Here is a 19500-nt window from a genome sequence, read left to right as displayed (position 1 = left end):
AAGCCATTTACGACCACCCTTTGAGTCCGATCACTAAGCCAATTATGAATCCACTTAACAGTAGCCTTGTCCATTCCATACTTGGTCATTTTTTCAATAAGGATGGTGTAAGATACTTTGTCAAATGCTTTGCTGAAGTCAAGATATACTATATCTACAGCATTTCCCTGATCCACCCAGTCAGTGATTCTGTCATACTATGTTCCACGTAGTATGTGGATCTTTGATCAATATGAGGTTATTGGTACAATGTGGTACGGGCAGGAGGAGGGAATTTTGGATTGTCTGCAATTCTTAATACATTCTATTTTCATATAACTTCCATAATCATACATATATTTATCCATAACACCCCAAATTAACTTAGGAATTATCTTAAGGACCATAATCTTTCCACTTGATGAGATAATGCAGACGGTACCTGACCCACCTGGAACCAAGAATTCGCTTTACTTCATACTCCCGATACCCTTCCACATCCACCTCAATTATGTCTTGAGGTCCCCTCAAATTTTTTTAAAAGAGAAGAATGGAAATGATTATTGATTTTCCAGGCAATAGGAAGCTGCAACTTAACTGTCACAGGATTTAAAATTGTAATAATTTTATAAGGACCTACAAATTTAGGTGCAAATTTTCTAGATGTGATCTTTAAGCGCAGATTTTTTGAGGACAACCACACGAAATCCCCCACCCTAAAGACAGGAGCCTTCCTACGTCTGTGGTTAGCAACTCTTTTCGCCCAGTCACTATCTACCAAAAGATACATTTCGACCTCCCTCCAGGCCTTAAAGAGGTTGACCACTACTATTAACAATGCCCCCATGGATTTAAATTGTGCCAAGAAGTCTTTTTGTAAATACCTTGCTTGTTCTTTATTGCCTGTGAGTGGCGCTATTGCTGGCCGCTCACCAGGCATCACGTGGCCCCGGCTGCAGCCGACTCCAACATCCTCTGATGTCACGTCAAGTTCCGGCTGCAGTCGGACGCGAGCAAGTGACGCCCTCCCCCTTGATTGATGGGCTGTTGTCGGGGTTTCACCGCACATCACAGCCCAGATCCACCGTGCGCTTTCCCTCTCTGCTTTACTTGAGGAAGAGCAATAAAAAATTGAATTGCACTCGGACCAATGTTAATGAATGAGTGACATCTCATCTGCGATTTTTTTTTTTTTTTCTCAGCAGAAATCGGGCTGAGAAAAAATTCACAGCATGCTGCGATATGCCACGTATCTCGGACGAGACTCGCCAGTGCAAGTCAACGGGTACGTGAAAAAAATTGCACGCACATCACTCGGACCATGCGAGTGGCGTCCGATTTTCACTCACCCGTCTCTTTAAAAGCCGGCAATTCATCAGCCGCATACAGTTACAATACATCGGTGCCCAACAATTTAGAATAGAAAGAAAAGCTATACACATAGAATAGATAGAAAGGTGTCAGTCATGTATATAATTAGTACAGTGACTGTTGGTTACTGTACTTGTCATTTATTGTTAAATTAAATGATTTCTTAAAATTTGGTGTGGGGTCCCCCGTAATTTTATAGTCTAGCAGAGGTTAGGCAGACAGCTGGGGCAGATTTTTGAAGCCTGGCAAGGGGGTAATACCGACGGAGCTTCCCAGGCTACTAATATCAGCCCCTCCAGCTGAATACTTAGCCTTTACAGGCTATTAAAATGGGGCACCTCCCAAATAATGACGTTGGGTCCTCCTCTTTTAACAGCTAGCAAAGGCTATGTAGACAGTTGGGGACTGATATTAATAGCCTAGAAAGGGGCCATAAATAATGGCCCCCTCCGAGGCTAGAAACAGCCGCCCTCAGCCGCCCCAGAAGTGGCGCATCCATAGGATGCACCAATTCTGGCACTTAGCCTCCGCTCTGCCCACAGCCCTGTAGCGGTGGCAGTGGGGTTATAGGGCTGGGGTTGATGTCAGCTTATAATGCCAGCTGACATCAAGCCCAGGTTAGTAATGGAGAGGCGTCTATAAGATGCCCCCATTACTAACACCATAGTGAAAGTGAAATGTGATATAACTACAACAACACCATGAATAAAATATTTTATTTGAAATAAACACAGAGACCTTTTATTGTTCTAAATGAAACCCTACTTACCATAACACCCATTCCAGATGAAGCCAATGTCCCCTGCAATGAAAGTTAAAGCAACCTCATCCCTACCTAACGAGAAACACTAGCGATCTTAGGCCTCGGTCCCACTATCAGTATTTGGTCAGTATTCGGTCAGTATTTTTTCTCAGGAGTGGGAGCCAAAACCAGGTGAGGAACAATCAGAGAAAAGGTATAATAGAAACAAGTCACCAATTCTGCATTTATCTCCCATTCCTGAGAAAAAATACTGACCGAATACTGATAGTGGGACCGGGGCCTTAGAATAAAAAACTGCATTGTATTGACATCAGGTGTATAGATTTTAGTAACTAACTCAAAACCAACGAGGAATAAAGTGCAGATTTTTGGGGGCACATGATACAATATATACAGTTGAAATCAGAAGTTTACATACACTATACAAAAAGACACATCTGCATGTTTTTCTCAATATCTGACATGAAATCAGAATAAACCTTTCCCGTTTTAGGTCAATTAGGATTATCATAATTTTTTATATTTGCCAAATGCCAGAATAATGAGAGAGAGAGAGAATGTTTTAAGGCATTTTTATAAAGTTTACATACATTTCATTAGTATTTGGTACCACTGCTCTTAAACTGAATGACTTGAGTCAAACATTTGGTATATCCTTCCACAAGCTTCTCACAATAGTTGGTCGGAATTTGACCCCATTCCTCCTAACAAAACTGGTGTAACTGATCCCGGTTTGTAGGTCGCCTTGCTCGCACCTGCCTTTTCAGCTTTGCCCATAAATTTTCAATAGGATTGAGATCAGGGCTTTGTGATGGCCACTCCACAACATTGACTTTGTTATCCTTAAGCCACTTTGTTACCATTTTGGCAGTATGCTTCGGGTCATTGTCTATTTGGAAGACCCATTTCCACCCAAGCTTTAACTTCTTGGCTGATGTCTTGAGATGTTGCTTCAGTATTGCCACATAATCTTCTTTGCTAATGAAGCCATCTATTTTGTGAAGTGCACCAGTCCCTCCTGCAGCAAAACAACCCCACAACATGATGCTGCCCCCCCCCATATGTTTCACAGTTGGGATGGTGTTCTTAGGCTTCCAAGCTTCTCCCTTTTTCCTCCCAACGTAACAATAGTCATTATGCCCAAAAAGTTGAATTTAGTTTAATCAGACCACAGGATGTCTCCAAAAATTAAGGTCTTTGTTCCTGTGTGCATTTGCAAACAGTAATCTGGCTTTTTTATGTTTCTTTTGGAGTAATGGCTTCTTCCTGGCAGAGTGGCCTTTCAGCTCATGTTGATATAGTACTCGTTTCACTGTGGATATTGACACAGTCTTACCAGCTTCTGCCATCATCTTCACCAAGGTCTTTTGCTTTTGTCCTTGGGTTGATATGCATATGTCGGACCAAAGCACATTCATCTCTGGGACACAGAACCCGTCTCCTTTCTGAGCAGTATGATGGCTGGACAATCCCATTTTGTTTGTACTTGTGTATAATTGCTTGTACAGATAAACGAGGCACCTTCAGGTATCTTGAAATTGTACCCAAGGATGAGCCAGACAAGTACAAGTCCACAATTCTCTTTCTGATATCTTGGCTGATTTCTTTAGACTCTACCATGATGCTGCACAAAGAAGCAGTGTGTTTCAGGTGTGCAATAAAATACATCCACAGGTGTGTCTCTAATTAACTCAGATGTTGCCAAAAAACTTATCAGAAGCTTCCAAACACATGACATCATCATATGGGCAGTCCAGAATTGTTTAAAGGCATAGTAATCTTAGTGTATGTAAACTTTTGACTTTGCAGTAAGTAATAAAAATGCCTTAAAACATTCTCTCTCTCTCATTATTCTGGCATTTGGCAAATATTATAAATGATGGTAATCCTAATTGACCTAAAACGGGAAAGGTTTATTCTGATTTCATGTCAGATATTGAGAAAAAAACATCATACGTGTCTTTTTATATACTGTATGTAAACTTCTGGTTTCAACTGTAAATACACCGACTCTGCTAAAGGACAACATATCCCAGCAATCCCCCAAAAAATTCACCAATGAGGACACGGCAAACATAGCCAGTAATGTAATTCAAGTACCACAACGTCACCACAAGTAAGTAAAATGATTATATCTGTCTAAAAAGCAAACTATACCGGCGGCCTGGATGAACGGATCTGCCGGCACCATACTGGAACTGCTGCGGATCAACTGGTCCCAGGAGTCCTGGCTGACGAACCATTGCTACCAATGCAGCAGACATGGCAGGTGAGTGGAATGAATGGGAATTATTGTAAAACAAAAGCCAACGATCCAATGGACCGGCCGTCTACACTACTGCGATAGACACAGATGGAAATATATACATTTGCAAAGAACACAGATAGAAATATCTAAAGCTTTCATAAGGGAGATTTATAGTCTCTTACTAAACGCATTGCCAGATAATTATTAGGAGAAAATACAAGTGTGAATGGTGTATCAGATAGTGATTCACAGGAAGCAGATACATCATTTACACAAGAAAACTGAACGTGTGCACAGGGTGCGACTGGGAGATACATATAGTGAATCACAGCTGATCATTAGACATTATATAGATTAAATGTCCACATTCCTGAATAAGGAAACACATTGTTTTGATGTAAAATTGAAGTTAAACCTGCATCGCCAAGCCGAAAAACAAGGAAATATTAGTAGATGAAAAACAAATCATTTTTGAAGTTCACGCCATGGTGGTACTTTGTGTTTAGAGTCAGGATCCAATAGACTTCCCTCAGGGCCGGCTGCTTTTGCCAGCTGTCACCACGGGCCACAAGATTGATCTTTTCAAGTCCGAAAAATGATTAACATGAAGTATCCTGTAAATGTATTATGGTAAAATGTTTGGCCGCACCAGAATACCCGGAGTTGTTGTTGGTGATGTTGATGTGTTCGGCGACCCTCTTCTTCAGTTTACGTGTGGTATAGCCAATGTACTGAAGCTGACGGCTACTGCAGAATATACCGTATACCACGTGACTGGTCTCACAATTTATGTCCCCTCGCAAGATTTTTACCTTTTTCAAACAATAAGAGATGTAAATCACTTTACACGGTTATTAACAGTTACAAAACATTTCTTCAATGAGTCCGAAGAGTCTTCCACTCCTAATAACATAACGGCAGAGATTATGGAGCATAATGATGCTACATTTAGCCTAAGTGCCAACGATGCAGAAATGCTGCAGATTTTTTCTGCTTCTCCCTGGCAGGAAAAACGCATACGGATTTTACATGCGTTTTTCCTGCCAGGTAGAAGCGTTTGTCAAGCGTTTTTGCATGTGATTTTAGCATCACTTGGAAAGTGCTTGACAACTTGGTCACACTATATAAATCCATGCAACTGGCATGGATTTATATAGAGTGACCAAGTTAATAGTTAAAAAAAAGAATAAAAATGGTAAAAAAACAACAACACCACCTTCTACTCACCTTCTGATGGCCCGCGGTCTTCTCTCCGGTGCGTCCGGTCTCTTGTACGGCTCGCGGTGGTGTGAAAGGACCTTCCATGATGTAATTTAGCCATGTGACAGGTCACACGACCGCCGATGTCAGCAGTCGCGTGACTTGTCACATGACTAAATGACGTCATGGAAGGTCCTTTAACACCACCGTGAGCCGCTGGGGAGCCAGGACGCACCGTACAGGAGACCGGTGGCTATCAGAATGTAAGTATAATGTATATTTTTTATTTTAAATTCTCTTTTTTAACAGGTACTATGGTACCCGGGTCTGGATGAGAGTCTCCTCTTCTCCATACCCGGGTACCATCCGCACTTTGAATCGCTTAATATCCGCATGTGCACATGTAGTCATGCGGATATTAAGCGATTCAATGCAAGTCAATGGCGGCGATTACGCTGCGTGTCCGCAAAATTAATGGACATGCTGCGGATTTTCCCACAATGATAATCCGCAGCGGAAATTTCCGCAGCATGTGCACAGCACATGCAGATTATCTTGGGGACCATGGAGCACGTATTACGAAGCATTTTTTAAGCGTTTTCACTGCAGAAATTTCCGGCAAAAACGCTTGAAAAACGCATAGTGCGCACGCAGCCTTACAGTCCTTGAACAGACTGCCTTACTAACTTTGTCTTCGTTACAGGATCCAGATTTTTCTTTAAACTACAAGATCGAGGAATTCACATCATCCCATCTAACCCTGCATACTATCCTCTGCAATCCAGGGTTCCATCTTTAGTTTTATTTCAAACTCTAGTTGAAAACGATCTGAAAAAAATTACATGGTGGTATCTGTAATATGAAGTATAATAGTAATTTTGATATGCTCCAGCGGTTAGAGAACTTCAACATATAACCATACAGCAATCAGACAAAGGTGGATGTGTTGTGGTATTGGACACTGAATTGTATTGTAACATGGCTCTTTCCATCCTCAGCGACACAAACACCTACACCACCTTAAGGTCTGATCCTACTAATGCATTTACATCTGAGTTACCAGAATGTCTGTGTCAAGGATTCCACAGGATCCCGATTACTCATAGAGACCACCCACTGTAATCGCTAGAGTGAACAGTTCTCTGCCGCCCACTATTGTCCAGACAATTGCACAATTGGCCGACAATCAATATAGGTGGCTGCAGGCTGTTCTCACTATGTAGGTATCGGCAAGCTAGCAGTGAGCGTACGGCGTACACACCACCTTCCAATGCATGGAATATATGTATACACCCTTGTACGATCACTGTCACTTCACAATAACCCAAGAAAGATTATTCTTTGCCACCACCAATCTGTTTTTCCGGCCGATTGGACGCCTTATAGGTAGCGTGTGGCTTCGGAGGAGGAACTATTACAGAGCAAAAGAAACAACTATTAAATTTTATATTTAAAGAAGTTGTCCACTACTTTCACATTGATGCCCTATCCATAGGATAGGGCATCAATGTATGATCGGCCGAGGTCCCGCACCCGGCACCCCTGCCGATCAGCTGTTATCAGTTGGCCGGAAGTGCTTGCCTGCGATGCTTGGCCGTCCATCTGTGGTGGCTGCCGTGGGGTACTGCACATCCGCCTTCCATTGAATTGAATAGGATGCGGATGTGCAGTAACAAGCGCTGGCCACTACAGCTTGACGGCCAAGCAGCACCGCAGGTAAGCACTTCCTGCCGTCGGCCGCCGCCATTGATCACAGCTGATTGGCGGGGGTGCCGGGTGCGAGATCCCGGCTGATCATTCATTGATGCCCTATTCTAAGGATAGGGCATCAATGTGAAAGTAGTGGACAACCCCTTTAATCCAAAGGGAGGCAATGTTTATGAGAAAAATCTACAAAAGATTTTACAAAGGGGGACAAAACCATACAGCATATACAGTTACACAAAATAAAAGGGATTAATAGAAGAACTTACTATACTAATCACAGAGACGATTCAGTTTAGCCGAAGGAGAGCACTTTGATTGATTTGGTCGTTTCAGTGAACGGGACCCCTGCTTACATGAAAATATGTATCTCCCAGCATGTGCATAGATCAATATTCAGCTTGATCTTTTATGCCGAAGTGGGCCCTGCCCACACACTCCCCTGTGTTGACCTCACGTGGTCGCCGCCCTTCATGGTTTTATTAAATCTCTAATTTCTGTGATATCTCCTCACTCGATGATCGCAGAAGTTAGCAAATGATGCCATATTTTTATTGCGATTTTACCTTTCCTTAGAGATCAAACATGATGCTGTCGGTTATCTCTGCACTGTTGCATTACAGCTCACCTGCTGGGCTCACAGATACGGAAAAATATGCATACTTTTTCTTATTTAACCCCGCCACTAAAAATATATGTCCTATCACAATTGGAAATATAGAAATGCCGCTATTCCATATTTCATTTCGGTGCCTCAGAGTCTGGAGATCGAACTCATCTGCAGCTGGGAATGTCCCGGCTATTGTAAGGAGTGTGATAGATTCCCTTTGAAGCCTTAACAAGATGTTTACTATCTCTTTCAGGTGTCATACTTGTTATTTCTGATGAAGTGCACAACTCATTCAGTTTCTGACCCATATGTTCAAAGGTGTCTATTTGTCACACATGTCTCCTTTACCAGGAGCTCCATTTCGTATGGTAATTAGCCTGTATAATTAAGTTTGTCACTTCTTTTGTACACTACTATTTTGCATAGAAGCAGCTTTTTAGATCACTAGCTCTTCTCACTCCAAATGGGATAGGGGAGGGGGGGGCGGCTGAAGAGTTTGGAGGGAGAGATTTGAGAGATTTTTAATATTTCCTGACAGTCTGGATATAGCAGACGTGGTATTTTGAACCCTAAATTATGAAAATGGTTGATTCCTGAATACCCCATCATTCCTATTTTCCACTGACTCCCTAAGTTTTACAAAGAGGTTTTCCTCCCTCCGCTCAGACCAATAATTTCTGGTATTGGATCCCTGAACGAGAACCTTAGTGAGTGGATGGATGGTCATCTCCAACTACTCATTATTAGAACTCCAGTTTTTTTGAAGGACACTTCTACTGGCATCCTAGCTATTCTTTTGCTACATGTGATATGGTCAACTGATACTTATCCATACCTCACAATACAGCTATGGTGGCTATTGCATACCATTGGGAGAAGTATAGTGCCTATTCGCCAGTCCTCAAACATTTTATTTTATTATTATTGGATTATCTGTTAAAACATAATTTTTTCATGTTTGGTACTAAATTTTATTTACAGAGATTGGGGGCCCCAATGGGTCCCAAGTTCTCCCCATCTTTAGCAATACTTTTTATGGCCTGGTGGGAAGAAACTTACATTTTTTTTCTATTAATAATACATTCTCTACTCATTTGGTTTGGTTTTCCAGATACAGTTAGGTCCATATATATTTGGACAGACACAACATTTTTCTAATTTTGGTTCTAGACATTACCACAATGAATTTTAAACAAAACAATTCAGATGCAGTTGAAGTTCAGACTTTCAGCTTTCATTTGAGGGTATCCACATTAAAATTGGATGAAGGGTTTAGGAGTTTCAGCTCCTTAACATGTGCCACCCTGTTTTTAAAGGGACCAAAAGTAATTGGACAATTGACTCCAAGGCTATTTCATGGACAGGTGTGGGCAATCCCTTCGTTATGTCATTCTCAATTAAGCAGATAAAAGGCCTGGAGTTGATTTGCGGTGTGGTGCTTGCATTTGGAAGGTTTTGCTGTGAAGTAAACATGCGGTCAAAGGAGCTCTCCATGCTGGTGAAACAAGCCATCCTTAAGCTGCAAAAACAGAAAAAACCCATCCGAGAAATTGCTACAATATTAGGAGTGGCAAAATCTACAGTTTGGTACATCCGGAGAAAGAAAGAAAGCACTGGTGAACTCATCAATGCAAAAAGACCTGGGCGCCCATGGAAGACAACAGTGGTGGATGATCGCAGAATAATCTCCATGGTGAAGAGAAACCCCTTCACAACAGCCAACCAAGTGAACAACACTCTCCAGGAGGTAGGCGTATCAATATCCAAATCTACCATAAAGAGAAGACTATAAAAAAGTAAATACAGAGGGTTCACTGCACGGTGCAAGCCACTCATAAGCATCAAGAATAAAAAGGCTAGACTGGACTTTGCTAAAAAAACATCTAAATAAGCCAGCACAGTTCTGGAAGAACATTCTTTGGACAGATGAAACCAAGATCAACCTCTACCAGAATGATGGAAAGAGAAAAGTATGGCGAAGGCGTGGTACAGCTCATGATCCAAAGCATACCACATCATCTGTAAAACACGGCGGAGGCAGTTTGATGGCTTGGGCATGCATGGCTGCCAGTGGCACTGGGTTACTAGTGTTTATTGATGATGTGAAACAGGACAGAAGCAGCCGAATGAATTCTGATGTATTCAGAGCCATACTGTGTGCTCAGATCCAGCCAAATGCAGCCAAACTGATTGGTCATCGTTTCATACTAGAGATGGACAATGACCCAAACACAAAGCCAAAGCAACCCAGGAGTTTATTAAAGCAAAGAAGTGGAATATTCTTTAATGGCCAAGTCAGTCACCTGATCTCAACCCAATTGAGCATGCATTTCACTTTTTAAAGACTAAACTTCAGACAGAAAGGCCCACAAACAAACAGCAACTGAAAACCACCGCAGTGAAGGCCTGGCAGAGCATCAAAAAGGAGGAAACACAGTGTCTGGTGATGTCCATGAGTTCAAGACTTCAGGCAGTCATTGCCAACAAAGGGTTTTCAACCAAGTACTAGAAATGAACATTTTATTTACAATTATTTAATCTGTCCAATTACTTTTGGTCCCTTTAAAAACAGGGTGGCACATGTTAAGGAGCTGAAACGCCTAAACCCTTCATCCAATTTTAATGTGGATACCCTCAAATGTAAGCTGAAAGTCTGAACTTCAACTGCATCTGAATTGTTTTGTTTAAAATTCATTGTGGTAATGTCTAGAACCAAAATTAGAAAAATTTTGTCTCTGTCCAAATATATATGGACCTAACTGTATGTGGATGATGTACTCCTTGTCTGGCAGGGAGACACATCCACATATTCTGAGTTTGCTTCTTACATCAATTCAAACAATTGTAACATCCGTTTTCCTTCTAGCCAGCTGTCCATCCATGTCTCATTTTTGGATATTGAATTGCATGGTAACACAGTCACCGGTAAGGTTGATACTTCTTTACACCGTAAAGACACTGCCGGTAACACCATTCTGTTGGCATCCAGTTCTCAACCCAGGCACATGACCAATGCAATCCCCAGAGGAGAATATACCAGGGCCAGGAGAATCTGCTCCAATGATGACACTTTTACCAGTGAAGGAAAAATCATAACTGATAGGTTATTAGATAGAGGCGATGATAAATCTAACATCCGTCATACAGGTGAGGAACACTCCACGCAGGGATTTATTGTATGGCAACAATAATAATTTGAAACGGTCCTCTCCTCAGAATATTGTATTTTCCACTCCGTACAGTAGACAGTTTAACACTATAAAGAATGTTATTCTGAAATACTTGCCGGCTATTAACCAGGAAAAATGTCTCTCAACTACTTTGGAAGGGGGATGTCAAGTAGTTGATAAGAGAGGACGAACATTTGGGAATATGTTGTCCCCCAGTATGCAGCGTAATACCTTCTACATGGCTCTCGGTTTCCGGTTGTGCATTAAATAGATGCAGCGTATGTGGCTTTACTGATAATAGAGAACAGGAATTCCCCTCTATGAGCACTTCATCTCATGTATCCTATCCAATCAAATCCTTTATAAATTGTGAGTCCAGCCACATGGTATACGATATATTCTGCAGTAGCCGTCAGCTTCAGTATATTGGCTATACCACACGCAAACTGAAGAAGAGGATCGCCGAACACATCAACAAGATCACCAACAACTCGGGGTATTCTGGTGCGGCCAAACACTTTACCATAATACATAAAGGGGACTCCTCGTGTTCATCATTATTCTGACTCGAAAAGGTCAATTTGGTTAAAGCAGCCGGCCCTGAGTGAAGCGTATTGGATCTTGACTTTAAACACAAAGTACCACCATGGCGTGAACTTCAAAAACGATTTGTTTTCATCTATGAACATTCTCCTCGTTTTTCAGTTTGGCGATGTATATTTAATTTCAATTTTACATCAAAACAATGTGTTTCCTTATTGAGGAATGTGGACATTTAATCTATATAATGTCTAATGATCAGCTGTGATTCACTATATGTATCTCACAGTCGCACCCTGTGCACACGTTCAGTTTTCTTTTGTAAATGATGTATCTGCTTCCTGTGAATCACTATCTGATTCACCATTCACACTTGTTTTTTCTCCTAATAATTATCTGGCAATGCGTTTAGTAAGAGATGATAATACTCCCTTATGGCATTTGTATATATTTCCATCTGTGTCTATCGCAGTAGTGTAGACGGCCGGTCCATTGGATCGTTGGCTTTTGTTGTTTTACAATTGTTCACATTCATTCCACTCACCCGCGGCCAGGTTGCAGCATTCAGTTGCATTGTCAGCCATGTCTGCTGCATTGGCAGCAATGGTTCCTCAGACAGGACTCCTGGGACCAGTTGTTCCTCAGAGGTTCCAGTATGGTGCCGGCAGATCCGTTCATCCAGGCCGCCGGTATAGATTGCTATAATCATTTCACTTACTTGTGGTGACGTTGTGGTATCTGAGTTGCATCGCTGGCCATGCTCGCTGTGTCCGCATTGGTGGACATTTTTCTGGGACTGCTGGGACGTGTTGTCCTTTAGTGCTTCCATCGCAGAGTCGGTGTATTTGGATGTAGTATCATGTGCCCCTATAAACCGCACTTTATTCCTCGTTGGCTTCCAGTTAGTTACCCTGATCTATACCGCTGATGTCGATACAATGCAGTCTTTTCTTCTAACATTGCTGGTTCTTCTAGTTCATTCTTTGCGTGTAACATGGTGTTTGGCACTTGTGTTGCAGTGTTGGCCGTGTCTGCTGTGTTCGTAGTTGTAGACGGCTTTCCGGGATTGCTGGGTCATGTTGGTCCTTGGTGTCTCCGGCGGGATATTGGTGGTTTTGTGTGTGGTGCTATGTGCCTCTTTGAGCCGCACGGCTTCTCTTGGTAGTTGTGAGTTAGTCAGCTAGGATCCATACTTCTGGTGTTAATACAATCTGCCCTTTTTCTTTCCCAAGATCGCTGGTTTCTTTAGTCCATTGGTGAGTGTGGCAGGGTGTTTGCTTTTCTTTGGTATCCAGTTGTGTGGTTTTTGGGCTGGTGTTAGATGGTGCTGTGTTTCCCTGCGGTAGTCTTTTTGTTTTTATTTAATATATCTGTCATTCATGTCAGCTTATAACGCCATGTACTCACATTATGTGTATGCAAACACCTGATGCCTCAGTATTGATTAATTAATTCATTATCCAGTCAATGGACATTGTTCTTTAAGGTATATAGCAGCATTTATGTGTTACCTCTGACATCCTATGACTAAGAGTGCGTTCTGCACCTGAAACGCATCAGGATTTCCTGAGGTTTCTGAATTTATTTCCATGATTTAACTTTTTTCTTCAAATAAAATGTTTTCCCTTTTATGTGTCCTGGTTGGATGTGCCATTTTTAGGCTGCGTTCACACATTGCGTATTTCCCTGCGTTTATTTACGCTGCGTATTTTCCTGCTTTTTTTACCTGCTTTTTTTTACGCAGGTAAAAAAAGCATCTCCATTCACACACTGCGTAAAAAAGCGCAGCAAAAAACGCAGTGTGAAATGAAGGGTGACGTGTACTGTCTGTGTGTACTGTGTGTGTGTGTGTGTGTGTGTGTGTGTATGTGTGTGTGTGTGTGTCCCTAGCAGTGTATGTACAGACTATGGATACTCACCTACCCGATGGATGAGAGACGCGTCTGCTCCGGTCCCGCGCTTGCAGCATCTGCCGTGAAGCGATCAGCTGTCACGTGACCGGCTTGTAATCAGCTGACCGGAAGCCGGTTAGCTAACAGCTGATCGGCTCACCGGTAGATGCTGGAAGCGCGGGATTGGAGTGGACTGGAGCGGAAGCCTCTCCCCTGACATTGGGTAGGTGAGTATCCACCTGCGCCTCCGTAAAAAAGCGATGGAATTACGCAGTGTGTGAACGCAGCCTTACTTTTTTTTTCTCCATTCATGGTCTGTAATCACCGATGGGTGCGGCACCCACAGGATTTCTCCAGCTGAAGTCATTCCTTCTCTCAACATGGTAAGCCTCCACCTCCCCTCCTTCCCTATCCATTGTCTTTTCTCTCAGTCTATCATGCCGAGTCTAATGGTCAAACGGAAAGAATGAACCAGGAAATAGAGCAGTATTAGGGATGTTTTGTCTCCTCTAATCAGGAAGACCAGGTGATATTTCTGCCCCTTACCGAGTGTCCTCTAAATAAACATTCCTCTAAGGTTATCGGGACTTTACCTTTTTTTTTTTTTAGCTGCGGTAGTTTTCATCCAGTGTTTGGGAATTTTTCAGGATTACAGTCCTCCATGCCAGAGGAGGAGAGATCTTGTTCCCAATTAATTAAAGAGGTTGTGCACTACTATTAACATTGCCCGTATGGATTTAAATAGTGGCAACAAGTCTTTTTGTAAATACATTGCTTGTTCTTTATTGTCTGTGGGTGGCTCTATCACCAGGCATCACGTGACCCCGGCTGCAGCCGGCTCCGACATCCACTGATGCCACGTCAAGTTCCGGCTGCAGTCGGGCGTGAGCAAGTGACGCGCTCCCCCTTGATTGATGGGCTGTGGACGGGATTTCACCGCACGTCACAGCCCAGCATCCACTGCGTGCTTTACCAACGAAAGCAGAGAGGGAAAACCCGCGACACCAGAATCACCACACCTATGTGGGGCAATTATTCTGTATGGAGGACTTTGTGGGGCCCATTATACTGTATGGAAAGCTATGTGGGGCCCATTATTCTGTATTGAGGACTATGTTGGGCCCATTATCCTGTAAACTGGTTGTCCGACAACTTTGTCCACGTTTTTCATTTTGGCCCTCTGCATGTTTTGAGTTTTATATCCCTGATGTAGAGAGTCAGTCTGGGTAAATGTGCATGGAAGAGGCAATAATGGAAAGCTGCTAATTGGAGTTTGCCACAAGCCTCCTAATATAGCTGAACACGTAGAGGATGATATGCTGCAACAAATTAAAAAGGCAACAAAAACAAGTCATGGTCAAAAGTGTTGGATCCCTTGAAATTGTTCCAGAAATGAAGTAATTCTCCCAGAAAATTATTGCAATTACACATTTTGTTATACACGTTTATTTCCTTTGTATGTATTGGAACAACACAATAAAATAGAGAAAAAAGGCAAATTGAACATCATTTCACACAAAACCACATAAAATAGGCCGGACACAATTGTTAGCACCTTGCCAAACTTGTGGGTAAATAACTTAGTTTCAAGCATGTGAAGCTTCTTCAAATGCAATTGTGGCAAGTAACAGGTGTGGTGTTATGTTCTGCTACCAGAGCTAAGGAAAGAGAGGAGATCTGTCCCTACGATAGAACTCAGCTTAATCCCTACGATGTAACAGGGGACCTGATCCTGCGATCAGACCTGCTAAAGTCCTAAGCTAGTCTGTACGGAGACCTATAGATGTGGGGAGGGAATCCCTACAAGTACTAAGGACTGGGAGGAATATGGGACACCTCCTAACAGAAATAGTAGCAGACAGACGAACAAACAAAATATATAGAACATAGAGGTCAGTAGACCAAGCAAACTAACAGAGTTAGATACAGAGCACAGGCTAGCTAGAAAGTAGATATACAATGAAGTCCAGCAAAGCCAGAAGGGCGGAGCAGGATTAAATAGGCCAACAAGGTCATGTGACCAGCAAAGGAAAAAAAAAACTAACAGCAAGGTTCTAACAGTACCCCCCCTTCTAAGAGGATCCTCCGGATCCCCTAGGACCAGGCTTATCAGGAAATCTCCTGTGAAACGCTCTGATAAGTCTGGACGCGGAAACATCATCTGACCTCACCCAAGAGTTATCCTCGGGTCCGAAACCTTTCCAGGCCACAAGATACTGCAAACTACCTCTATACCGTCTAGAGTCAAGGATGCGAGAAATTTCATATTCCCCGTCCTCCACCACCGGAGGAACAGAGGCAGAGGCGTCACCATCCGACACAACAGCTTTTTTTAACAGAGAGACATGAAAGACCGGATTAATTCTCCAGGAGGTAGGAACCTCCAACCTAACAGCAGATTGGTTGACAACCTGAAGCACCTTAAAGGGCCCTACAAACTTGGGACCCAATTTCTTAGAAGGAATCCTCAACCGCAGATTCCTAGAGGACAACCAAACCATGTCACCAACAGCGAACAAAACCTCCTGTCGTTTCCTATCAAAGTAGTCTTTAGATTTTCTGTTGGCTTCCTGAAGATTACCACGCACATCCGTCCAAACTCTTTCCAAATCACCGGAAAAATTCTCCTCCTCAGGCACGGCAGATCCCAACTTGGAGAACGACTCAAACGACGGATGTCTCCCAGAACAACAAAAAAAAGGCGAACAACCAGCAGAAGAAGATGTATGATTGTTCAGAGCAAATTCGGCAAGTGACAGAAACTCAGACCACCCCTCTTGATTGTCTGCCACAAAACAACGCAAGAACTGCTCAACATCCTGGTTTTTCCTTTCTGTCTGGCCATTAGATTCAGGATGATATCCGGACGAAAACGACAAATGAATTCCCAACCTGTCACAAAAGGCACGCCAAAAACGAGCCACGAACTGAGGACCCCTATCAGAAACAATGTCAGTAGGAACGCCATGAAGTCTGACAATTTCCTTGACAAAGGCCTTAGCGAGAGTTTTAGCGCAGGGCAGTTTGACGAAGGGAACCAAGTGACACATCTTGCTAAAACGGTCCACGACCACCCAGATGACAGTAAAACCCTCAGAGGGGGGAAGGTCAGTTATAAAGTCCATAGCCAAATGTGTCCAAGGAGCACTGGGGACCTCCAAAGGACAAAGCAACCCTGCAGCAGGAGTATGTGAGGACTTAGATCTAGCACATATAGTACATTGGCGCACCCACTTAATGACTTCCTTCTGCCATCCAGGCCACCAAAAACTGCGACCCACCAGTCTCTTGGTCTCAGAGATTCCGGGATGACCTGCCAACCGAGATTCGTGACACTCAACAAACAAATCTCTCCTAAAGGTCCCAGGCACAAACAACCTCCCATGAGGAGTGTTAGATGGGGCATTCTCCTGAGCTTTAAGAATCTCATCTTCCAAAACGGAGTCTAAAGCAGCTATCACAACACCTTCTTGTAAAATGTTTTCCTCTTTCTCAGCACCGACTATGGGAGAAAAACTGCGAGACAAGGCATCCGCCTTAACATTCTTAGTACCAGGGATGTAAGTAACGGAGAAATTAAACCGCGAGAAAAACAGTGCCCACCTAGCCTGACGGGCATTCAGGCGCTTGGCAGCATCAAGATATATCAGATTTTTATGATCCGTAAGAACCTGAACGGGAAATTCCGCACCTTCCAAGAAGTGGCGCCAGTGTTCAAATGCGAGTTTAATAGCCAATAATTCCCGATTACCAACATCGTAATTCAATTCAGTCTCCGAAAATTTTTTTGAAAAAAAGGCACAGGGATGTAATCCATCCCCGTTATCCTGAGACAATACTGCGCCAACCCCCACAGAGGAAGCATCAACCTCAACCAAAAACGGCCTAGTAACATCAGGCTGCATAAGGATGGGAGCAGAGGTGAACCTCTCCTTGAGATACACAAAAGCTTCAATGGCCTCAGAAGACCACTGAACCGCATCAGCACCTTTCCTGGTGAGATCAGTCAGAGGTTTGACAATACTAGAAAATTTTTTTATGAATTTTCTATAGTAATTGGCGAAACCCAAAAACCTCTGTATCGATTTCAAACCAATAGGCCTAGGCCATTCCTGCACAGCCTGAACCTTAACCGGATCCATCTCAAAACCTTTGCTGGAGATAATGTAGCCCAAAAAACTAATTCTCTGTACAGCGAACTCACATTTCTCCAGCTTAGCAAAAAGCGAATTGTCCATTAATAACTGTAATACCTCACGCACGCTCCGCCAATGAGACTCCAGATCTGGCGAATAAATCAAAATGTCATCCAAATACACAACCACATTTTTACCGATCAAAGGTCTAAGGATGTCATTAATCAGATTCTGAAAAAATGCAGGAGCATTAGTAAGACCAAAAGGCATAACCAGATTCTCAAAATGACCCACAGGAGTGTTAAAAGCAGTCTTCCATTCATCACCCTCCTTCATGCGCAACAGATTGTATGCCCCCTTAAGGTCAATTTTAGAGAACCACTTGGCCCCCAATAACTGGTTAAACAGATCAGGAATCAATGGCAGTGGGTAAGGATTGCGTACCGTAATTTTGTTAATCTCACGAAAATCCAGACAAGGACGTAAACCGCCGTCCTTTTTTTTTTACAAAAAAAAATCCAACCGCCACAGGAGACTTAGAGGGCCTAATGTGACCGGCGGCCAAACTTGTCTGTATGTATTCCTCCAAAGCCTTCCTCTCAGGAATAGTAAGGTTAAATAAACGACTTTTAGGAAGAGTCGCTCCAGGGACAAATTCAATAGAACAATCATAGTCTCTATGGGGAGGCAAAACCTGCGAATCTTTCTCAGAAAAAACTCTCCAAAAATCCTGAATAGGAACAGGCAATTCTCCCCTATCCAAAGCTGCAATACGCCCGTTACAACACTTGTCATAACATTTATGGCTCCAGGATTTAATTTCACTGGTAGACCAATCCAGTACAGGATTGTGAAATTTTAACCAAGGCAAACCCAATATTACTGGAGAAGGCAAGTTATTCAACACTACCAAATCCAATTTCTCATGGTGAACACCATTAATAGTGAGAGGAAATTCACTGACCTTGAGAGTAATATTCTTCAAAGGGGAGCCATCCACAGAAACCACAGCAATGGGGGATGATAAAGGTTCAGGTTTTAAATTGAGTTTTTCCACGAATCCCCCATCAATTACATTCAGTGTAGACCCGCAATCAACAAACACCCGAAATTCCATTAATTTTTCCTGAGCAATCGTGGAAGCAGCTAAAAATATACCCTTGGAATTTAAACAGGCAATACGGGCGTGACTGACCATTTTTTTTTCTTTCTTCATACGAAGCTCACAGCCTTTAATCAAATGACCAGATTTTCCGCAATAGAAACACAAGCCTTCCGAAAAACGACGGTCTTTTTCTTGAGAGCGAGGTGCCACCGATCCAATCTCCATCGGTTCACCACTGTTAGTACACACATTATCATAACCAGAAACTGACATAGCAGAGGATTTGCTCTCATTAACCCTAGCACGCAGTCTTCTATCCACCCGTATAGCTAATTGCATAGCCTGTTGCAAATCCTCAGGTGTAGGATAAGCAATTAGCAGGTCTTTAACCCTTTCACTGAGCCCAGCAAGAAATAGACTTTTCAGAGCAGAATCGTTCCACCCTGTTTGAGTCGACCAACGACGGAAATGAGTACAATATTTTTCAACATTACCTGATCCTTGTTTTAAACGTCTCAACTCAGTCTCAGCTGATGCGACACGGTCAGGATCATCATATAATAGTCCCAAAGCAGAAAAAAAACTATCCACTGATCTGAAGCATGAATCACTAGGTTGCAAAGAAAAGGCCCACTCCTGAGGCTCTTTGCGCAAAAGTGACATTATGAACCCTACGCGCTGGGATTCATCCCCAGAGGACTTAGGTCTCAAACGAAAATACAATAAGCAAGCATTTTTAAATGAAAAAAATTCTCGGTGTTCACCAAAAAATAAATCCGGCA

This window comes from Phyllobates terribilis, unplaced genomic scaffold (assembly GCF_046119375.1).
Source record: "Phyllobates terribilis strain yellow unplaced genomic scaffold, ASM4611937v1 Scaffold_335__1_contigs__length_2066515, whole genome shotgun sequence".
Taxonomy (NCBI): domain Eukaryota; kingdom Metazoa; phylum Chordata; class Amphibia; order Anura; family Dendrobatidae; genus Phyllobates; species Phyllobates terribilis.
This window is presented reverse-complemented; position numbering follows the sequence as displayed.